This window comes from Anolis sagrei, chromosome 3 (assembly GCF_037176765.1).
Source record: "Anolis sagrei isolate rAnoSag1 chromosome 3, rAnoSag1.mat, whole genome shotgun sequence".
NCBI classification, from domain to species: Eukaryota; Metazoa; Chordata; class Lepidosauria; order Squamata; family Dactyloidae; genus Anolis; species Anolis sagrei.
The window spans coordinates 100,531,646-100,552,677 of record NC_090023.1 but is presented as its reverse complement, the minus strand read 5'-3'; positions in this window follow the sequence as shown (position 1 = coordinate 100,552,677).

Here is a 21,032-nt window from a genome sequence, read left to right as displayed (position 1 = left end):
CATGATTTGTTTGTTTTTGGTTTTCACATTTTGAGGTATATTTGCAGAAAAGCCTTGACAGGCAAATATTCTCGGATTAAAATAATATGAAATGTAGCTGTTTTGACAGCATGTTGCTTGAAGCTAATAAAAAATATTTGAGCTGTTGTTGCCAGTAGTATATTGGGCACTCCTCACCCTTCACCTCTCTCTCTCTTTCTCATTCTCTCTTTATATTAACATCATTTCCCCTCAGATGGCTAGCTATGTACCAGTTAGAAATCCAAATAGAGCCATCATCCCTGCAAAAACTAGCAATCCCTACATCCTTAGAGGAATTGCGCAATAAAGCAAAATATTGTATGTACATTTATGAATTAAAAGAGAAAAGGGTTATAACAACACAGAGAGGTGAACCAAAATATCCTGAGAAGGATCTGTACATTTCTGAGGTATAGAAAGAGGAAGGATTAGCTTGCTATGGTCTATAAATATTCTGTATTATCTATAGAATTATGAAGATTATGAAGTGACAGGAAACACTCCTACACTTCAAAGGGTTGTTTAAGAGAGAACAAGATGTATGCCAGAGAATATTCATTGTGCAGTTCAAAATCCCTGCTTTGTACATTTGTCATTGTGGTCCTTCAAGTCATTTCTTACTTATAGCAATTCTAAGCTGAACTTATCATGGAATTTCTTGGCAAAATTTGTTCAAAGGGAGTTTGCCTAGCCTTCATCTGAGGGCCCATCCAGATAGTACCTTTATCCCAGGAGATCCCAGTTCAAAATGGAGGGTGGCCAAACAACATCCCCTGAGAATGCAGGAGGAATCGCTACAAAGCCCAAAAAACACAAGATTTTCAGTTGCAGGAATATCCCAGATCTGGCCAAAAATGTGCATCTTTGCATCTCTGTATGTCCCCACACTCAAAAAACACAGGATTTTTATGTGGGTTTGTTCCCAGGTTTTATATGTCAGTTCCTAATTTGCCATATTCTAAAAAGAAGGTGACAGTTGACTAGAGGGTGAAAACTTTGTCCTAACAAGAGGAACTTCGTCCTTCATTCATTTAGCGAAGTTTGTGGAAGAAAAATGAAGTTCCTGGGGTGCAACAAGTATTTTCACAGTAAGGACTACAGAATGAAAAGGGAAATCATATTTTCAAACTAGGAACAGAATGTCATCATTACTATCATTATTCAGACCTTGTTGTATGACCATCCGTACAGGTTTCATGCTGTACTTGTGCTAGGGAACAACAGGATGATGTCCCCAGGTTATACATGTTAGTTCCCAATAGGGTGTATCCTAACATGGGAAAGTTTAGTAAATGGGAAAAAATTGCTCTGGCTGGAGGGACATTGAAGTACTGGAGAGGAATGTTTTGTAATTACCAAGAGCCAAGGTCATGCAGGTGGATAATTGACCTCACTCCCATGGTAGTTCCCATGAGTAGTTGTGCTATTGAGCAATTGTACTTTCTTTGTTCTCATTTTTCCAGGATTGTTGAAAGGAAGGAGGCATTTCCGCTTTGGGAATCAGTGGGAGGGTGAGAAGATGGTGCAAGATAGTGATTGCAAAGAGAAGTGGGGCTGTCAAGGTCAGAGTTGGAAACATGATGTAACTCTTGAGTTAACTGCTCTTTGGGGGGAGGATGAGGTACAGCGAGGGTTGAGAAAATGGCAGAGTGCTTGAGGGAGAAAGGCCATAACAGAACATTTGAGGAGTGCAGGACAAAAACTAAATTATTGTGCAAATATTATAGAGAAGGACGTGATCATAATGCTTATAGTGGCTCAGGGGCAATTTTTGTTTATTCGTTCAGTCATTTCTGACTCTTCATGACCTCATGGACCAGCCCACGCCAGAGCTCCCTGTTGGCCATAGCCAACCCCAGCTCCTTCAAGGTCAAGTCAGTCCTTCAAAGATAACAACCATCCATCTTGCCCTTGGTCAACCTTTTTCCTTACATTTTCATCAGCATCATTATCTTCTCTAAGCTTTCCTGTCTTCTCATTATGTGGTCAAAGTACTTCATCTTTGCCTCTATATCCTTCCCTCCAGTGAGCAGTTGGGCATTATTTCCTGGAATATGGACTGCTTTGATCTTCTTGCGGTCCAAGGCACTCTCAGAATTTTCCTCCAGCACCACAGTTCAAAAGCATCTATCTTCCTTTGCTCAGCCTTCCTTATGGGCCAGCTCTTGCATGCATAAGTTTCTACAGGGAATATCATTGTTTTAACTATGTGGATCTTCATTGCCAATGTGCTGTTTCTACTCTTAACTATTTTATCACGATTGGTCATTGCTCTCCTCCCAAGAAGTAAACATCTTCTGATTTCCTGACTGCAGTCTGCAGTAATCTTAGCTCCTAGAAATACAAAGTCTGTCACTGCCTCCATGTTTTCTCCTTCTATTTGCCAGTTATCAATCAGTCTGGTTGCCACAATCTTGGTTTTTTATGTTTAACTGCAACTTAGTTTTTGTACTTTCTTATTTCACCTTGTTTATAAGGCTCCTCAACGCCTCCTCACTTTCAGCCATCAAGTGGTATCATCTGCATATCTAAGGTTGTTAATATATCTTCCAGCAATTTTAACTCCAGCCTTGGATTCATCAAACCCCACAAGTCACATGGTTTGTTCTGCATACAACTTGAATAGGTAGGGTGAGAGTATACAACCCTGCCATACATCTTTCCCAATCTTGAACCAGTCTGCTGTTCCACGGTCAGTTCTTACTGTTGCTACTTGGTCATTATACAGATTACTCAGGAGACAGACAAGATGACTTGATATCCCCAAAACACCAAGAACTTGCCACAATTTATTATGACCCACATAGTCAAAGGCATTACAATAGTCAATAAAACAGAAATAGAAGTTTTTCTAAAACTCTTTGCCTTTCTCCATTATCCAGCGGATATTGGCAATTTGGTCTCTCATTCCTCTGCCTTTTCTAAACCCAGCTTGTACATCTGGCTACTCTCACTCCATGTATTGCTGAAGTCTACCTTGCAGGACCTTGAGCACTACCTTACTGGTATGTGAAATTAGTGCCACTGTGCGAAGTTTTGAAAATTCTTTAGCATTTCCCTTTTTTGGTATGGGGATATAAGTTAATTTTTCCAATCTGATGGCCACTCTTGTGTTTTCCATATTTGCTGGCATATAGCATGCATCACCTTGATAGTATCAACTTTCAAGATGCTGGGATCCCATCAGCTCCTGCTTCCTTGCTATTACCAATGCTTCTTAAGGCCTATTCAACCTCACTCCTCAGGATGTCTGGTTCTAATTCACTCACCACACTGTCAAAGCTATCTTCAATATTATTATCCTTCCTATACAGATTTTCTGTATAATCTCACCACCTTCTCTTGATCTCTTCAGCTTTTGTTATGTCCTTTCCATCTTTGTCTTTGATCATGCCCATTTTCACCTGAAATTACTATTGTATATTTTAAGGAGGTGGACCAGATTCTGCATGGGGGCTCATCTGTTCAGCCAAAACTTGTCGCTTGGAGTGCAGACATGGTTAGGGTTGGCAGTGCCCATGCGTCCACAAGTAGAGATTTCCCCCAAGACGAAAGTGTGGTGTAGTGTGCTGAGGAGATTTTGGATACATCAGAAGGTAAGAAATTACTGACAATGGGACACTCATGGCATGGGTGAATGCCCTCTGTTTAATGTCTGCTGTGTCTGTGTAAATATGTGTCTTATAGAAAAGGTTTTTAACATGTGCATTGAATAGAAATATGTTGAAAGATATGATGTTCTTGAACCCTTCCCAAGGTTTATGTGTGTTAAGTATTCTGTAATAATGATAATAATAATAATAATAATAATGTATTGTCGAAGGCTTTCATGGCCGGAATCACTCAGTTCTTGTGGGTTTTTTCGGGCTATATGGCCATGTTCTAGAGGCATTTCTCCTGACGTTTCGCCTGCATCTATGGCAGGCTTCCTCAGAGGTCTGCTGGAGCTGGGAAAAAAGGGGTTTATATATCTGTGGACTGACCAGGGTGAGACAAAAGGCTTTTGTAAGTTGGGCTAGGTGTGAATCTTTTCAACTGACCACCTTGATTAGCATACAATGGGCTGACTGTGCCTGGAGCAAACTCTTAATGAAAGGTGCTTAGAAGTCCCTGCCTGTTTTTCTCTCTGCTGTTTTAATTTTAGAATTTTTTAATACTGGTAGCCAGATTTTGTTCATTTTCATGGTTTCTTCCTTTCTGTTGAAATTGTCCACATGTTTGTGGATTTCAATGGCTTCTCTGTGTAGTCTGACATGGTGGTTGTGAGAGTGGTCCAGCATTTTTGTGTTCTCAAATAAAATGCTGTGTCCAGGTTGGTTCATCAGGTGCTCTGCTATGGCTGACTTCTCTGGTTGGAGTAGTCTGCAGTGCCTTTCATGTTCCTGGATTCTTGTTTGGGCGCTGCGTTTGGTGGTCCCTATGTAGACTTGTCCACAGCTGCATGGTATACGGTAGACTCCTGCAGAGGTGAGAGGATCCCTCTTGTCCTTTGCTGAACGTAGCATTTGTTGGATTTTCTTGGTGGGTTTGTAGATTGTTTGTATGTTGTGTTTCCTCATCAGCTTTCCTATGCGATCAGTGGTTCCCTTGATGTATGGCAGGAACACTTTTCCTCTGGGTGGATCTTCATCTTTACTCTTGTGGCTTGTTCTTGGTCTTTCAGCTCTTCTGATGTCTGAGGTGGAATATCCATTGGCCTGTAGAGCCCAGTTGAGGTGGTTCAGTTCATCTTGGAGGAGATGGGGTTCACAGATTCTTTTTGCACGGTCTGCCAAGGCTTTAATGGTGCTTCTTTTTTGACTTGGGTGATGGTTGGAGTTTTTATGTAGATATCTATCTGTGTGTGTGGGTTTTCTGTAAACGGTGTGACCCAATTGTTGATCTGGTTTACGGATGACTAGGACATCTAGAAAAGGCAATCTTCCTTCCTTTTCTTTTTCCATAGTGAACTGGATGTTAGGGTGGATGCTGTTAAGATGTTCCAGGAACCTGTTGAGTTCTTCTTCTCCATGGCTCCAAATGGTGAAAGTGTCATCCACATATCTGAACCATATAGTGGGCTTTTTGGTTGCTGTTTCAAGAGCTTGTTTTTCAAATTGTTCCATGTAGAAGTTAGCTATGACTGGGCTGAGAGGGCTCCCCATAGCTACTCCATCTTTCTGTTCGTAGAATTCATTGTCCCACTGAAAATAGCTGGTGGTGAGGCAATGGTGAAACAGCGCCGTGATGTCTTCTGGGAACCTCTGGTTGATGAGTGCCATGGTGTCTGCAACTGGGACCATGGTAAATAGAGACACCACATCGAAGCTGATCAGTATGTCATTTGTATTTAGCTTGAGATTGCTGATTTTTTCAATGAAGTGGGCTGAGTCCTTGATGTAGTGTGTTGTGAGCCCAATGTGGCTTTGTAACTGTGCAGCAAGAAATTTGGCTAAGTCATAATAATAATAATAATAATAATAATAATAATAATACACTTATTCCTGGATCTATCAGAAAATCTGGGTAACAGATAAAATAATAATTATCATCATTCTGATTATGATTACTATTATCAATAGCTTAAGTGTGTGGTGATGTTTGGCTTGTTTGTAAGAATTTGCATTGTATTTGTAAGAAATTGCATTCTGTCTCATTCTTAGAAAATCCAGGAGGCTCTGGGTGCAGTAGAAGTCACATAGTGGGAGAGGAAGCCCCTTAAAGTCCAGCTGTAGTGATAGTGACTCAGGTTTGGCAGTGCTGTATGGTTGCAGGGAGAACTACAAGTCCCATTGTGCTTGGTCACTGTTCCTAAACTCTGCAGTATTGAAAATGGTAAATACTGGGGATTGCTAGCATGTTTGGTCAAACATGATATTTAGTTGGATACACAGTTCTTTGTGGATGTGGATAAACTAGAACTTTTAACCTGTAAGGTTACCCCCCATTGAAAATGCAGTAGGATTCCAATTGTCCCATGGTATGTGTATGTGTCAAGGTTGGCACAGAGGCCTTGTAGGTGTGGTTCAGTGTATCCAAAGATCTATGCATCATTATCTATATGTACTAAGAAAAGTTAGTATATGTCTATGTGTGTGTGTGTGTTTGTATGTATTTTCTAAGATGGCCCAAACTGTCAGAGGGTACTGTAACTCCCAGCAACAGGGGATGTAGACAAAATTTTGGAGGTGGTCTTTCTTCCCCCTACCTCACACCCACCTCCCAATGAGTAGCACAAGTTACTGGAGAGGTTTCATGCAGTTATAGTTTAGCAAGATGCAGACACCACTCTGAACTGAGCTGATGATTGATCTAGCCCAAACTTGCCACATCCCAGCCATATGTAGTCAACTTTGATACAGGCAGGGTTAGGTGGGGAATTGACTCACTAATTTGGGAATTGTAGTGCACCCACATACTTTTGCAGTTACTAAGGGGAGCATTGATAAAACACAACAGCCAGGACTCTGTGTTTCTGATGAATAATTCTACGAATTTCCTTCATCCCTGCCTCTCCTGACCCCATGCTACTTATGTGTGTCATGTTTGTATTCATCTTATAGAGTGCATGAAAGATTCGATTGCTGAAGATGGCAAGGTGAGTTTGACACTCACACCTGCAGAAGACCAGAGGTGACCATCATCTGCTCTCTCTCGCGCATCCTTCATGTGTTCTGTGGAAATTTCACCTGGATACACAGTATTTCGACTAACAAATATAACATGGAAGGTTACTGAGGTCTGAAATATATACAAATAATATTAACAACTGGAAAGAGGTCCATTGTACTTACTAGCAGGCCTCTGGTTTCTCCAGTCTGCCCTGGCACCTAGCTCCCAAAACTGGTGGAGCTTTGGAAAGAAAGGGGATTCTATCCTCAGTGGCACTTAGCCACCACGGCATCCCATGACCTGATAAAACACCTCTTTAAGTGTCTTAAACTTTCTATGGCACTGATCAGGGGCTCTATTCAGGCCATGTAAGGCATCATATGATGGGCTCCAATGGGCTCCGTCCCAGCTCTGTCTTGGCCATTGGGAGGGGGAACCAGTCTGATGAGGTCCTTAGACTCCATTGAGGGTATGATTTATGATGGAGCCTTTCCCATGATGCAGGAGAACTTCCTCGTAGCTCAAACATGCTACTTTTGTGAAATGTCTCTAACAGTGTCCCCCCTCCCCCCCCAAAAAAAAGAAGGAGGGAAGAGGAGATGGTCAGGAACCAGGATATAACTGAAGAAAACACCCAAAACATATGCGGGATATGAGCTGCCATATTTGCCCGGGTTAGATTGCATCAATAAGTAAGAACATTCTTATGGGCAGTCTGCTACCAAGCATTAACATTTCTTGCCCAAGATCCTGCTTAATGAACCTGGCACCCCTCAAGGCCCTAAGAGGACGGATCCAAGGTGCATAAAGGGGCTGCTATATCCAGAGAGCCAGATGAGACCTAAAGACAATATAGCCAAGAGCCACATGGAAACTTTAGGCTCCCCAGCTCATTGCAAAAAGTTCTCCATTTTCATAAAATCTTTATAAGATTAAACAAAAAAGTATTCCAATTCTCCATTGTCTATAGACTAAAATTTAAATGGATGGTTAGACAAAATACTCTTGTCTTAATATATGAAGCTAAGCTACTTGCCCAACCACTACCTTTCATCAGTATTTTCATTGCAACAGGGAAAATAATTGGCTTCTAATATACTGCATAACAAATTTGCTGAAGTACGAAGGATCAATAAAAGAGTCATTAGAAAGACCTCTTTTTGTCCCATATTATTAATGTTGCTTGACTATGCTGGGCTAAATTCAAATTCAGAGTAGTCATGCCTCGTGCCCATCAATTTTCTACCCTCTTCGGCATTTTCTTATAGTGAACCCATCTTTACATTACATTCCTAACAACATTAAGCAAGAATTACTATGCATACTGATCTAGTTTCATTCCTTCCTGTTACGATCTCTATTGGTAGCACCAAAAAGAAAAGGAGAAGAATTAATTTTTGTTTGTTTTATAGATCAAGTGAGTGACTAGTCTATAGTTTATCAGCATGGCATATCTACAATGAAATGTAAGCTGTGCAATCCCATATTTGCAAAATTTGAAATAGATACTTCCATATTTCACATCCATTACATTCCTGAGGTCAGATGTAATAGTAGTGCTCTCTCCTCCTATTGGACAATGGCCTCTCTGGCCATGCATTTGAACAAGAAAAACCATATTATCTAGATTAATATGAAATATGAATATAATAAAATGTGTATGTCTTCATATCCTGTTTCTCTACTATGAAGGACTTAAGGGTTGCTTGTCATTTGTCAGCTAATCTGTATCTGTCTGTACGTATGTTACTTTTGCCATTGCCTAAACTCACAAATGTGCTCAATGGTATAGTCCAGCCAGGCACATTTAACATAATTAACAGATTTAACACTCCACTTAAGCACTCTTAAGTATTGGAATTTCAGGACATTTGACATGGGAGAAAAAGCAGACAGTTTAATAAACTTTTAGATTAGTAACATACACACACACAAAGATACATCTTTGGGAGAGGTATAACTGTCACACACCGAGGCTGAAAGCACACCTTTGAACCCTCAGAACACTCCACAGTTCTTTAACAAATAAACAGTTTATTGGATAAATGCAAACAGTATCAAAAAGGTGAAAAATACAAGTAAAAGATAATGCTTAGAAAGTCTAAAAACAATCTAAACCAACAGGTAGGCAAATATAATCCATAAAAGAGAGCAGTGTAGATCCTTAAGTCCACAGCAAAATCCACAAATGCATAGTACTTAAAACCAACAGAGGAAACTGTCCAAAGTCTCTTGAAAAACCAGGAAGCAAGGTTACACAGATTCAAAATCCACAGAAGAATTACACAGGAAAACATTCACCAACAGCAACTTGAACATGGATCTTGAGCCGAGAGTTCCATGAATCTTGACAGGACATACATACAAGACTTGACCAGCAACTGACGTTGCACTCACTGAAGGCAATGCTGTAAAAGTCCTATATTTATTCAAAAAGACCTACACAAAATGCATTCCGATTCCCTTGAGAACTCTCCTTCAAATTCCTCTTTTGCCTTATCCTGACCAACCTTCTGACTTCCCCTTGCAGGTGGCGATCTTGACAGATTTGACCCCTTCTATCAAGGTTGAATCCTCCTGGTTGCTCGTTAACACATTCCTTTCACTTTCCTTATCTAGCAACCCAAGCTGGTTCCCATCAGACTGTCTGGAAACCATTCTATCTTGAGAACTAAGAATCCTAGAATCTTCCAACTCCCTTTTCTCTGCAGTTTCTTCTGTGCCCTCTTCTTCACTCACAAACCCTTGAGAATCTACATTAAAATCCAACATGGAAAGCTCTGAAGAGTCATGCTCTGAAGGAAATTGAACATAACCATAATCCTCGTCTTGAGGCACTGCAACAACCCCAGTCGGCTGGACTCCTACAATAATCTTGGCATATTAATTATCATTAGCATTTCATGTGGAATCAAATACATTACATCACATTTATCTTAGGAAACTATTACTAAAATATACCCATACAAACTTATGTTTATAAGGAATTAAACATCCTACATATATTCATCTGTTGAGGAATTCCACATAGCATCTCTCATCATTAAAAGCCCCCTAATAGTATCCATGGATAAAATCATGCTTTTCCACATGGATTGCAATACTTTGCAGCATTTGTTATAGCTTCTATAATATTTATCTAAGATAAGAAGTACATATTTGATATAGCCTATTTAATATTTAGAGAGGAGGTTCTATTTTCCTCTCTCTTATCAGCAGTTAAAAATATTTATTACTCCAGAATAGCAACATCTGCAAAAAGACTTTCAAACACAGTACTAGGTGTGACCTTGTGGGAGACAGTCATAAATATATTTTGTGTTCCTGGAGACAGCTTTTATATGTTTTCAGTATCTGTCTGTTCTATCAGGAACAACTCTGATTTCAATTGTCAACAAAGATTTTCCCATCCAATTGGAAATGGACACACATTTGGCATTTAATCATTTAAGAGTGTGCCTTGGTTATTGTTACTGGCCTCTGTTGTACAAGCTACTTGCCATTAGATGATTGCATCATGTATAATTCAACATGATTATGAACTGTCATACCAATGCACTATGCTTTTCAGTTTCTCTATTGTTTTTATACGTCAAATATCTCCTATTCTTCCTCTATATTTATTCAATCTTATATTTTGGTTAAGTGGCTGAATGCCCAGAACCACACAATAAGCTTGTACTTTTAATAGTTTGCTGCTTTATACATAGAAATTGTATTTTTGATTCTCAGTCTCACTTATTTTCTTTGTCTTTTCTTATACAGGTTTCTAGGCCTTAAATTCTGCTAGTGATACACTAAATATAACATATATACAAATGAAATCAGATCTGCTCCATTTCTCCTGTCCTTCCGAAAAAAAAAGTGAAATCTTGGCTCTGGGTTCAGGCCTTTGTGGACTAGACTGACTTTCTGGCAAAGCTACGGTTTTAATGGACTACGATGGACTGCTTGTAGGATGATGACTGAATTCGGCAATGTGTTTTAATATTTTTATATTGTTTTTATACTTTTTTATTATGTTGTGTATATTTATGCTTTTCTTATTGTGGGCACTATGCTGTGCTGGTTGTTAGCCGCCCTGAGTCCCTCTGCAGAGGTAAGATAAGATGGGATATAAATGCCCTAAATAAATAAATTGCTTATAACAATGAAAGAGATCCACAGTGAATGAAATGAACATTGTTTGGAAGAGGTCTAATAAGTTTATGCAGATGCTTGTTGTTGTTATTCCTGCAGTGTGCCTTTAAGTCAACTCTGATGTATGATAACCCTCTCACGTGATTTTCTTGGCAAGACATTCTGAGATTTCCTATTCTCTTCCTTTATGGATGAGAGAGATTATCTGAGACCAAAAATCCTGGAGATCTCCTCTTTGATATGAACTAATGCACAATGTGTTTTTCTCCATTTTGTATTACTATTGTAGTCTTTTAACACTACAAAATTATATTACTATGATATCACATTTTCAGACATAGCTGCATCCTATAGAATCCTGAGATTTGTAGTTCTGGCTGAGATTTCTAAATACCCCTGACTGAAAATTCAAAATACTCACTAAACTTCAAACCTCGGGTTTCCCTAAGATATTGTTATGACAGTTAAAATGCAAGCATGATGTTACAACTGTATATTGAACTCCCACTGTGAAATAAAGATACCATATGGGAAAACTGATTTAAAGGGCCATTTCCTGACCTATTTATTTATAACTTCTGGAACAACCTGTATACAAAAACCATTAAGGGAAATTAACCTGGATAGGCCTAACTCTTGTGTTATTAGCTGTCAGTGGTGTGCTGAAAGAAGGCATCCCCAAACTGCTGTCCAGTACTGGAAAAATCCTTCCCCTCCTTTTCCACTCTGCTCTCCACCTGTGCTGCCCCCACAATCAATCAAGCTGTCACCCTTGAATTCAGCTCAACAGAGTGGCCAACAGCTTTATTTACACACAGCATACATACAAAGGTTACTCACAGCACTATGTCACAGCGAAAGAGAGAGTAACTCAGCAGACATGAATATTATGGCTGAGGTTTGCCCATGGTTGTTTTAGCCAATTATCACAGCGACAGAAGAAAATTGTGGAGATGATTGGCTTTGGATTACCTGCCAATCTGCCCCTGTCATGTGATTGGGAGCTGGTGAAGCTAGCTGGCCCCAATCTAGTCTGGCCTCCTTCACAGGGGGCTTCAGATAGCTACCCATGCCTTAGGCTTTGACTGCCAGCTGTAGTGGCATGCATGCATGAAAGGGACCATGGTCTCCAGTAGGGAAACTTGGTGCTTCACATGTTTCCTTCCTTTTCCTATTTCTTATTCCACAAAACACTTTTTGGCCCCATCTACACTGCCATATAATACAATTTATTTGCAAGCCTTATGCCTTCCTCAATTCTGCACATCAAATGATACTAGAGCTGCTTCTCACAACTATTTGCAGCCCAAATTCCTTTTTAAAAAGGCACTCAGGTCCATCCTGCTCTTTAAGAGTTCTTGAAGCAACTTTATACCACCTTAAACTTTCCTGAACCTCCAAAGTTGGCCCTAGTATTAGGCAGAGTTGCCTCAGGCATCCCATTAACATTTTTACTGATGAGTGCAGCAAGGAGACTACAAGTGGGATTTTCTGCCTTATGTAGAAAAAATAATTTGTTGTGTTTAACGACTATGCTTGATTTTTCCAAGGAGGAGGGAAGGCACATCATTTGATGCTCTGCCCCAGGTTGCAAAATGTGTTTGGCTAGTCTTTGTCATCCTCAGTGTCTTGCATTTTGAAACAGCTATTCTTTCTTGGCTCTGTGTATAGCTCCCTTGGCTAGCCCAAAATGATCAGTTGCTGCTTTGGAAAATTAAACAGTTTTAATTTTCTTCTGGGACTGAGCAGAAGAAGTGTTAGACAAGACAGAAAAAGTTGGAACCACTTAGCTTCTCCAAAAGCCATTAAAAAGCAGCTTCTGTAAACATAATCTCAATTACTTTTACAAACATGTAGTTAGTAGTTGTGGCTAAACTACTTTGGAAGTCATTAGTGCCCATTCGTGCTGTTGTGTGAGATCAAAGCTGCAGAGTATTTAGTCAAGTTCCAAATTTAATACACCCCAGCAGAGCCCTTGTTCAAATGTAATACTAGTCAGTACAGTAGATAGTAAATTGCATTAACTCCAGAACAGTCTGGTGATTTGCAGAATATAACTTGGCACATTTGTGGCTGAATCAAATCACGTTTCACTTTAGTTTTTCTATCACAATATATATTGTGTTCACCCTTGTGTGTATTTAATGGTTAGCCTTGTCTGTTCCACAAAACAAAGTGTGTAATGGTAAACAGGAATTCAGTTAGAGATAAGTAAGCTTCCTTGTGAAGTATTGGATGTGTTCCTATGCAAATTTTCATGTGTGCTTGAAAAGGAGCTGCTGCCTTTTCTTCCTGGAGATAAAAAAAATCTTGAACTTGTGCCCTTTGTGTCCTTTAAGTGGTATGTGAGACAACATGAGTTTCTTTTTTTCTTCTCCAGAAGATGGTGAGAATTTGTTTTCCATTCCTGGGGAGAATTTGAACCATTTTTAATCTGATAGGGGGCATTTCTTCTATCACTTTAAATTTGTTTTCAAGAAACTGAATTTTTAGATGCCAACAACTTACATGTCTCATTTAACATTTGGGCTAAGGCCTGGAATGGATTCACTATCCACCGCTGCCTGGAGGCTTCTACAGTGAATTCACTCTGGGTTTTAGTGTGAACTTTAAAGGAGCTATCCAAGATACTGAACTCAATTTGGGGGTAGAGTTCAGATAATTCCTTTGGATTTTAGACAAAAACTTAGAATGGCATCACCACTCTGCTGAACATTCAAGATAACTAGAAAAAAGTTTAGATAAGGATTTGAACTCTACCTAGTTAACATCTTATATGCCAAGCAGGCATGTAGCCGGGGGGGGGGGGGGGGAGGGGGGGCTTTGGGAGCTTCAGCCCCGAAATTCTCATGGTGGTCTGCGAAAAGGGTACATTATTTAAACTTTTATGTTTATTCATATCATGACCTGATCACCATGCTCAATATATCCCATATGAATGGGGGTATTGAGGTAATGATACAAAAGGTTTGCTAGGGTAGACCCTCTTTCACTCAGACTCAGCCCCCCCCCCCCCCCCCCCGAATCAAAATCCTGGCTACAGGCCTGATGCCAAGAGTCCAGAATGAATAGTCACAAAAAATGAAGCCAGGTGAAAAGACTGCAGAGCTAGTTAGGATAATGAACTAAAACAAAAACAAAAATTTGGAAGTAGAGGGATATTAGAAATCAAAGGGGTACAGAAACAAAAACCTAAAAGGTACAGAAGCCCACCAGAGCTTAGGGAGTTCCTGCAATTCAAAGAAGGCTTAACTGAAAAAAGAAATCCACTTAGTTTTTCCTTGTCACAGGCAGTTTAGTGCCAGACTAGGTGCCTGAGGATATTAGAGGCTTTATCACATCATCCTGTTGTCTCACAGCAATCACATTCTTTAAGCAAACAGAAACAAACTGGTATGGAAACAATTATTTTCACACCTTCTCTTCATCATACTGTTGTGTCACTTTGGTGATGCAAATTCCTGCAATCAGTTTTCCACACTGCCTCACCTTACTGCACCTTCCTACACATATCTGCTCTACATAGCAGACATGGGTTGTATTCACTTTGTTTAATTTTTCCTCTTTTAATGCCACAAATATGAAATTGCACAGTTTCAACACCTTGATAATGGAGGGTACTGCTTCAATTGCATAATTGCAGCATGCTGGTCGACCTCCCACAGCACTGCAATTGCACAATTACAACAAAACAAGGTTTTAAAAAATAAAATAAAAACTGAAAAACAGTAAAGCAACATGACTTCACTCTGCCTAGAAATAAGGAAGGAGAGAAGAGGAAAACATTCCCAGTCACACCACATGTCTTCTAGAATATCAGAACTGCTGTGCAATGAGACAACCATACCAGAAACAATGGTTGAAAAACAGCAATATTGGGGTCATTGGTCAATTTTTCCCACCACTAAAAAGATGTGAAATGCAATCCACTAAAAAGATGTGAAATGCAATAGGAGAATCATGACATTGTGTGGTACTCATCTATGAAAGACTGGTTTTTTGTAACCTCAAGTGATATACATTGAGGTAAGCTGGAAAAAGTATACATTTCCCTTTTCTGTTTTATTCAGCATCTCACATTCCACATTTGCTCCAACTCAAACCTAAGCAGGCATTTGATCTGTGGTTTGTGACAGTGAGTTCCATACCATGAAGGCCAAATTACAGATCTTGCTTACTTTCTTATTCAAGAGACTCAATCAATCAACAGTTGAATAATGAGTGGATACATAGATAGATCTAACTGATTCAGTAGATTTACTCATCAGGACAAAAAAGGGATTTGGAACTTTTTTCTTTTAAAAAACACACATTTCCTGCCAAGTCTAACAGGTAAGCCATATGGAACATCATCAATTGAATGCATTTATAACAAAAATCTGTCTTGTCTCAAAGATTAAGAAATATTAGCTTCCTTCTCCATCAGTACATCAATTCAATCTGTTTGAGACAAGAATAAACATATTCCATTTTGACTCTGATAGATTGCAATGTTGATGAACAGATTTGTATTATAACAGCTTGTCCCAATCCTAGTAACACATATCATACACACACACACACACACACACACACACACACATATATATATATATATATATATATATATATATACATACACACGCACACACACACACACACCTTTTTGTTACTATCGTTGTCATAATAGTTATGAGCCCTCATTTCACTGCTCATCCTAAATTTAGTTTTCATTTATTTCTTTGAAATATTATGACTATGTATGCCATGGAACATAGCTGTTGGTAATTAAACTGTTTAACAGGCATCAGGAATAATAATCAGGCAATTAGTGCTTAATAATGCTAATTGAGTACTTTGATTAATAACACTTTGAATGCTTTGCCAGATCTTTGTATTGGACATGTCAACAAAATATACGGTGTTCCATTTTAATTCTTCAAATCATGTTATTCATGTTTGAGTATTTATTACATTGGACTGAAGATTACTATGGCTATCTTTTCCTACAACCATTTGGATAGGAATTTTGAGTTGCCTCTGCTTTGTGCTTCTTCAATATTTGAATTGTCAGGAAGTCATGATACCACATTCTGCAATTCCCATTCCAGAATGGTATGCCTATCATTGCCTTTTAAAAAAATTCAACACTAGGTGAAAGTTTAGTGATCCCAGTCTTTTCAGTATTATTTTAAGGTGTTTTCTATACTCAAATTTTATTTGGCAAAAGTATGATAGCTGGGACCCTAAGCTGGTTGCACACTGCGGGTCAGAATTCATGAAGGGAACACGTGCGTAAAATAGCACAGTGAGTGGGAGAGGCAGCTGTGAGGGAGGAGGAGGGCCTTGTAAAAGCTTTCCCCGGCCACCAGCACACTTTCCACCCTTCAAAGAAAGCAGCCCCAGCAGCTGGGAGCAGTCCAAGAGGACTTCCCTTTATTCATTCTGACGCACATTGTGCAACCAGCGTACTGGTTCCAGAAATGCATAGGGTCCCAGCTATTATACTTTTGCATTTTATTCCACTCTCCTTGATTTTGCAGCACTATTTTCGTTACTTTGGTCATTTTGTTTTGGGTGGTAAAACTACAACCTCCTTATGTTGTTTAATTGAGGCTCTCAGCATTTCTAACCACTGTCTATACCAGTTTAATCTAATGGGAATTGTATTCAAATGATGCACATATCCAGACACAAACCGAGGATATTTTCTATTATTATCAGTGGACAATGTCATCAGCCTATGATTGGTTACAGGAGCATAGCCAAACACTTCTCTGGTCTCTACTACTCTCCATGAGCAGAGCTATAAAGGAGCCTATCACTCTGCCACAAGAAGTCAGAGGATGAGGTTTCAGACATGGTGGAGGAAAAAAGACAATATCAACATTTTCAACACCAACAAATATCTAATCACAAGCATAATTTGGAATTTGCACTTCTGTATGTTGGCTGTCATTTTGCATGAACTATTTTGAGAATTTTACCACCTTACATACTCACGTGTTAATTACATACATACGAGTTTTTTTCATGCCAATATATAGTAGAAATCAGGAAAAAAACAGTCAAACATGTTGCTCCAATTATTTTAAGAATATGGAACCATCATGGGAGTGTGTGAGGTGAGCAAGGGTTTAAGATATTAGCCTCACTACTGTTGTGTGACCTATACATTCCCAGAAATGATGTTACACTTTTAAAAAAAAGGTTTTCAAATCTTTGTTTTCAAGGGACAGAAGCTAGAAATGGTCTGGACTAATAATTTATTTGAGTGATGCTCTGTGGTCAAACCTTTTTGATCCTTTTCATAAGGCAACTTGCACCTGAATCCAATTGTTAGTCCTACATACACCTATTGAACAAATGGACATTATGTATGCCTTTATTGTTCTAATTCCCATTGATAAAATAAGTCTACACTATTGAAAGTAAGACTTAGATTAGCATATTTTAATCACAACATTAATAGTTTTGTCATATCTCTAATTTAGTGAAAGATGCACTTAGAATTATTGTGAAAGAGCTCTGGCATTATAGTTCAGAACTGTGGGGTAGAATTCTCCAGCAGAGAATGCCCGGTATAATTCACCAAACCAATATTCCTGAATGTGTAGGATGAAACTTCAAATTGTTATGAGTAGCTAGTGATGACGTGCCATCTCTAAAGTGATATTTCTCTATAGCATGAGAGATTTCAGTGAAATAATTGTCTTGGTAGCTGAATTGTGAAATTACAAAGGGAATAGGAAATATTTATTCTTGACCTGAACTGAAATGGTTTGGTGGTTGTTGTTTCAAACATGGAACTAAGTGGTCATAGTATTTTCAAAGGATAGAATAGACTTTAGATCTCCAAACTAAGAACAATATATCTCAGAACTATATAAGGTCTCATCTATATTGTCTGGTTAAGCCAGGTCCACTCTAGAGCAGAACTCCAGAACTGGCTGCACATATATTCTGAGCCTACAATAGCAGTGGGACAGAGTCCAACCAGGCCAAGAACACATCGGCCTTATTTAACCATCATCTTAACATCCATGTGACTGTTGCTTCTTCTTCTTCTTCTTCTTCTTCTTTTTTTTTTTTTTTTTTTTTTTTGACTGTGACTGTTGCTTCTGCCACATGGCCACAAAGGTCAAAGAGAGCTCCTGGCCTTCGTGGGCTACTATGCTAACATCAGCAGAGGCACCCGTGTGATTAGGTCTGCGTGACACACAATCTCCTCACACACACACTTTCCACATTTAATAGACAAAGCAGCAGGGATCCCTTCATACAGTTCAAGCAGACTTCTACAGGTCGTCAGTGCTCCTTCTTCTGTGAAGTGTTTCAGAAGTGTGAGGAAATGGGGAAAAAATTGATTCGGGGAGTAATTATCATCTGAGCTCCTGATGTGCATGAAAAAGAGAGAAATCAGTGGTTAACATATGGGATGGGATCTTTAAAAATGCTGCCTTGTGTCTCCTTGAAAATAAGGGGCTTGAGGAGGAAAGTAAAGGAGCACATAGAAGTGGTGTATGTCTTAAGAATGATGTCTTGTGTCTTCTATATGGATGTTTGAGCTAGAGGCAGGAAGAGGCAATCCTATGTGATGAGAGTAAGTAAATTCTCTGTATTCTTTAAAGATGGAATCCCATGCAAAGAATATGATTCTACATGCAAAGAAGACATTTCCCCCAGTTACCCCCATTTCAGTCTGATGAAATCTTAGGGAGAAACTGGGGCTGATCTTATGGGAGCACCTCTTCTGTCAGGACAGAGTTCCAGTAAGAGCCAGAGGTTCTCATTAAGCTTTGTAACCACATAGTAGCAACAATAGCAGCAACATCACCCTAATCTATCCTCCGTTCCTCTGCTGATGAGAGCAGAGAAAGGGGTATGGCAGTGGTGGTCAGTGGACAAGTTCAAATGGGATCTGGTCCTGTTGTCCACACTACACCAAAAATTGCTAGTTTGCACCAAAATGTCAAGAAAACTCTGGCGCTTCCTGCATCTTTTAAGAAAACATAGGGCTAAACCAAGTCCCATTTAATTTGAACCACTTTAATCTGATGCATATAGATTTCAGATGCATATAGATTTCTCTGGTAATGTTTTAATAGTCAAAACAATTCCATTATGCTTAAAATGTTATCAAATGAACCATTTTGTGAGCCTTGGCTGAAAGGCAGAATATGGATTAAACAAGCAAGCCAGCAAAACAAAAACAAATTCTCACCCACTAAAAAAGCACAGATTGTGAGGACCCTCTAAAACTCTTTGCTTGTCAATATCGCTTATTATTATTTTGCCATTGAGAAAGGAGTCCATTTAGATTTTCTGCCTCAAATGCCAACCTGGTTCCTGGTCTTGTTTGTATGAGAAAATAACTATTCAGTGTGGACAGTCATTAGCTAAGGAAATTGTACCTTCATTTCCTCTGAAGCTCTGGCATTATTCCTGTTTGCATTTTAAAGGAAAGAAACAGCAATTACTTGGCAAGGACTAGAAATTTCCTTGGCAGCCATATAATATATTGGCTAGTAATTGTTGCTGCCTACAATTCAGAACTTACAGTCTGTTACAAAAGATTTAACATTGGTTCTGTTTGGGGGAGCTGTGTTGAAAACATTTGGGTCTTCAGCTAAAGCACAACAGCTGTCAAAAATGAGACAAGGAAAGGTACAAGTTCAGTATAATTATGTCGAACTTGAGAAGGACGCCACAGCATTCAACCCATTTGATGAATAACTACAGCTCTAATAAGCAAAGCTTTCCTTGGTTCTTCTTTTAATAGCCAGAAAGAGGTTGTCACCTTAACGGTGGTATCTGCATAACCTGTTGCCTCATTAAAGTAACAGTGTGGTACTGAAAGCACTTAATGGTGCAGTGATATGCACTAGGTTTTAGCAAAATCTCTGAAGTACTATGGGGAAATGCACTACTGGGATAGATTGGGCAGCACCAGTGGTCCTGCCTCTGACATATGACTTCATCAGACGGCTGCCAACATCACTCTGGTTTGTGGAGGGGCATGGGCTGGCCCGTAGCCAGGATTTCGTTTCCGGGGGGGGGGAGTTTTTTTCAGGGGGGTTCGGGGGGGCTGAGTTTCAGGGGGGCCTGAGTCTGAGTCTGAGTGAAAGAGGGTCTAGCCTAGCAATCCTTTTGCATCATTACCCCAATACCCTCATGCATATGGGATATATTGAGTATGGTTATCAGATCATGATATCAATAAACATAACAGTTTAAATAATGCACCAGTAAGGTCTTTTCGCGAACCACCATGAGAATTTCAGGGGGGGCTGAAGCCCCCCCGAGCCCCCCCCCCCCCCCCCCCCAGCTACATGCCTGGGCATGGGGAATCCAGTACTACACGCCTCACATTGCCTGGATCCAAGTGAAGGCAAACAGATGGGGGAAGCATGAGCATGGGGCTACCCCTCATAGACTATATAGCAACATGAGAGCTCTCCTGTGTTGCCCTGCCAGTGGCATGTGCCGGCGCCACCATCCTTCACCCATGGAGCCAGTGTGGTGTCATGTGATGGGAGCCAGCTGGCTCAGTGAGTGACCTGGGCTAAAATTGGCATGTGGTGCCAATTTTAGTCCTTTGTGGTGAGGTGGATATTGCAAAAGCTATTGAAGAGACTGGGATTTTACAACTGTGGATTTTAAAAGAAGAAGACTTTGAGAATGGGTTAAAGAGAGGGGAGTAGGGAGTGAACAGATCAAAGGAGGTGGAAAAGATATTCTTGTCAGACAAAGTATGTGAAAGGTGAAGAGATATCAGAATGACCTGGAAGAGATAGGAGAAATTTTGGGAAACAGGATTATTTTGGAACAGAGAGATGCCGGATTGAAGGACTGAGCTGGGAGGGAGAAATGAAAGGAAAGGGAAAGAGGTTTGAAATGTGTGTGTGCCCTCACTGCGGGAGAAGATGCAGATCAAGAATAGGGCTCCACAGTCACCTACGGACCCACCAGAATACTGATCCTGGAAGATTATCCTACTCGGCCAACGAGGAATCGCCTAAGTAAAAGTAAGTCCATGTTTACTTCAATCTACTCTAGTCAATAATAAAACCCATGATGCAGAACAATCAAAAGTGGCACTTTCTTGCACCCCAACCATTAGTATTATTCTGCAGATTAAACTATTGTATTTTAATCTCCTCATCTCTAGTGTCTATTGGAAATAGATACTAAAGATCTTTGGGTACTGAACCTCAACACTATCAGTTCTGATAGTTGCTACAGAGTGACACTCAGGCCCCTTCCACACAGCTGTATAAAATCCACATTAAACTGAATTA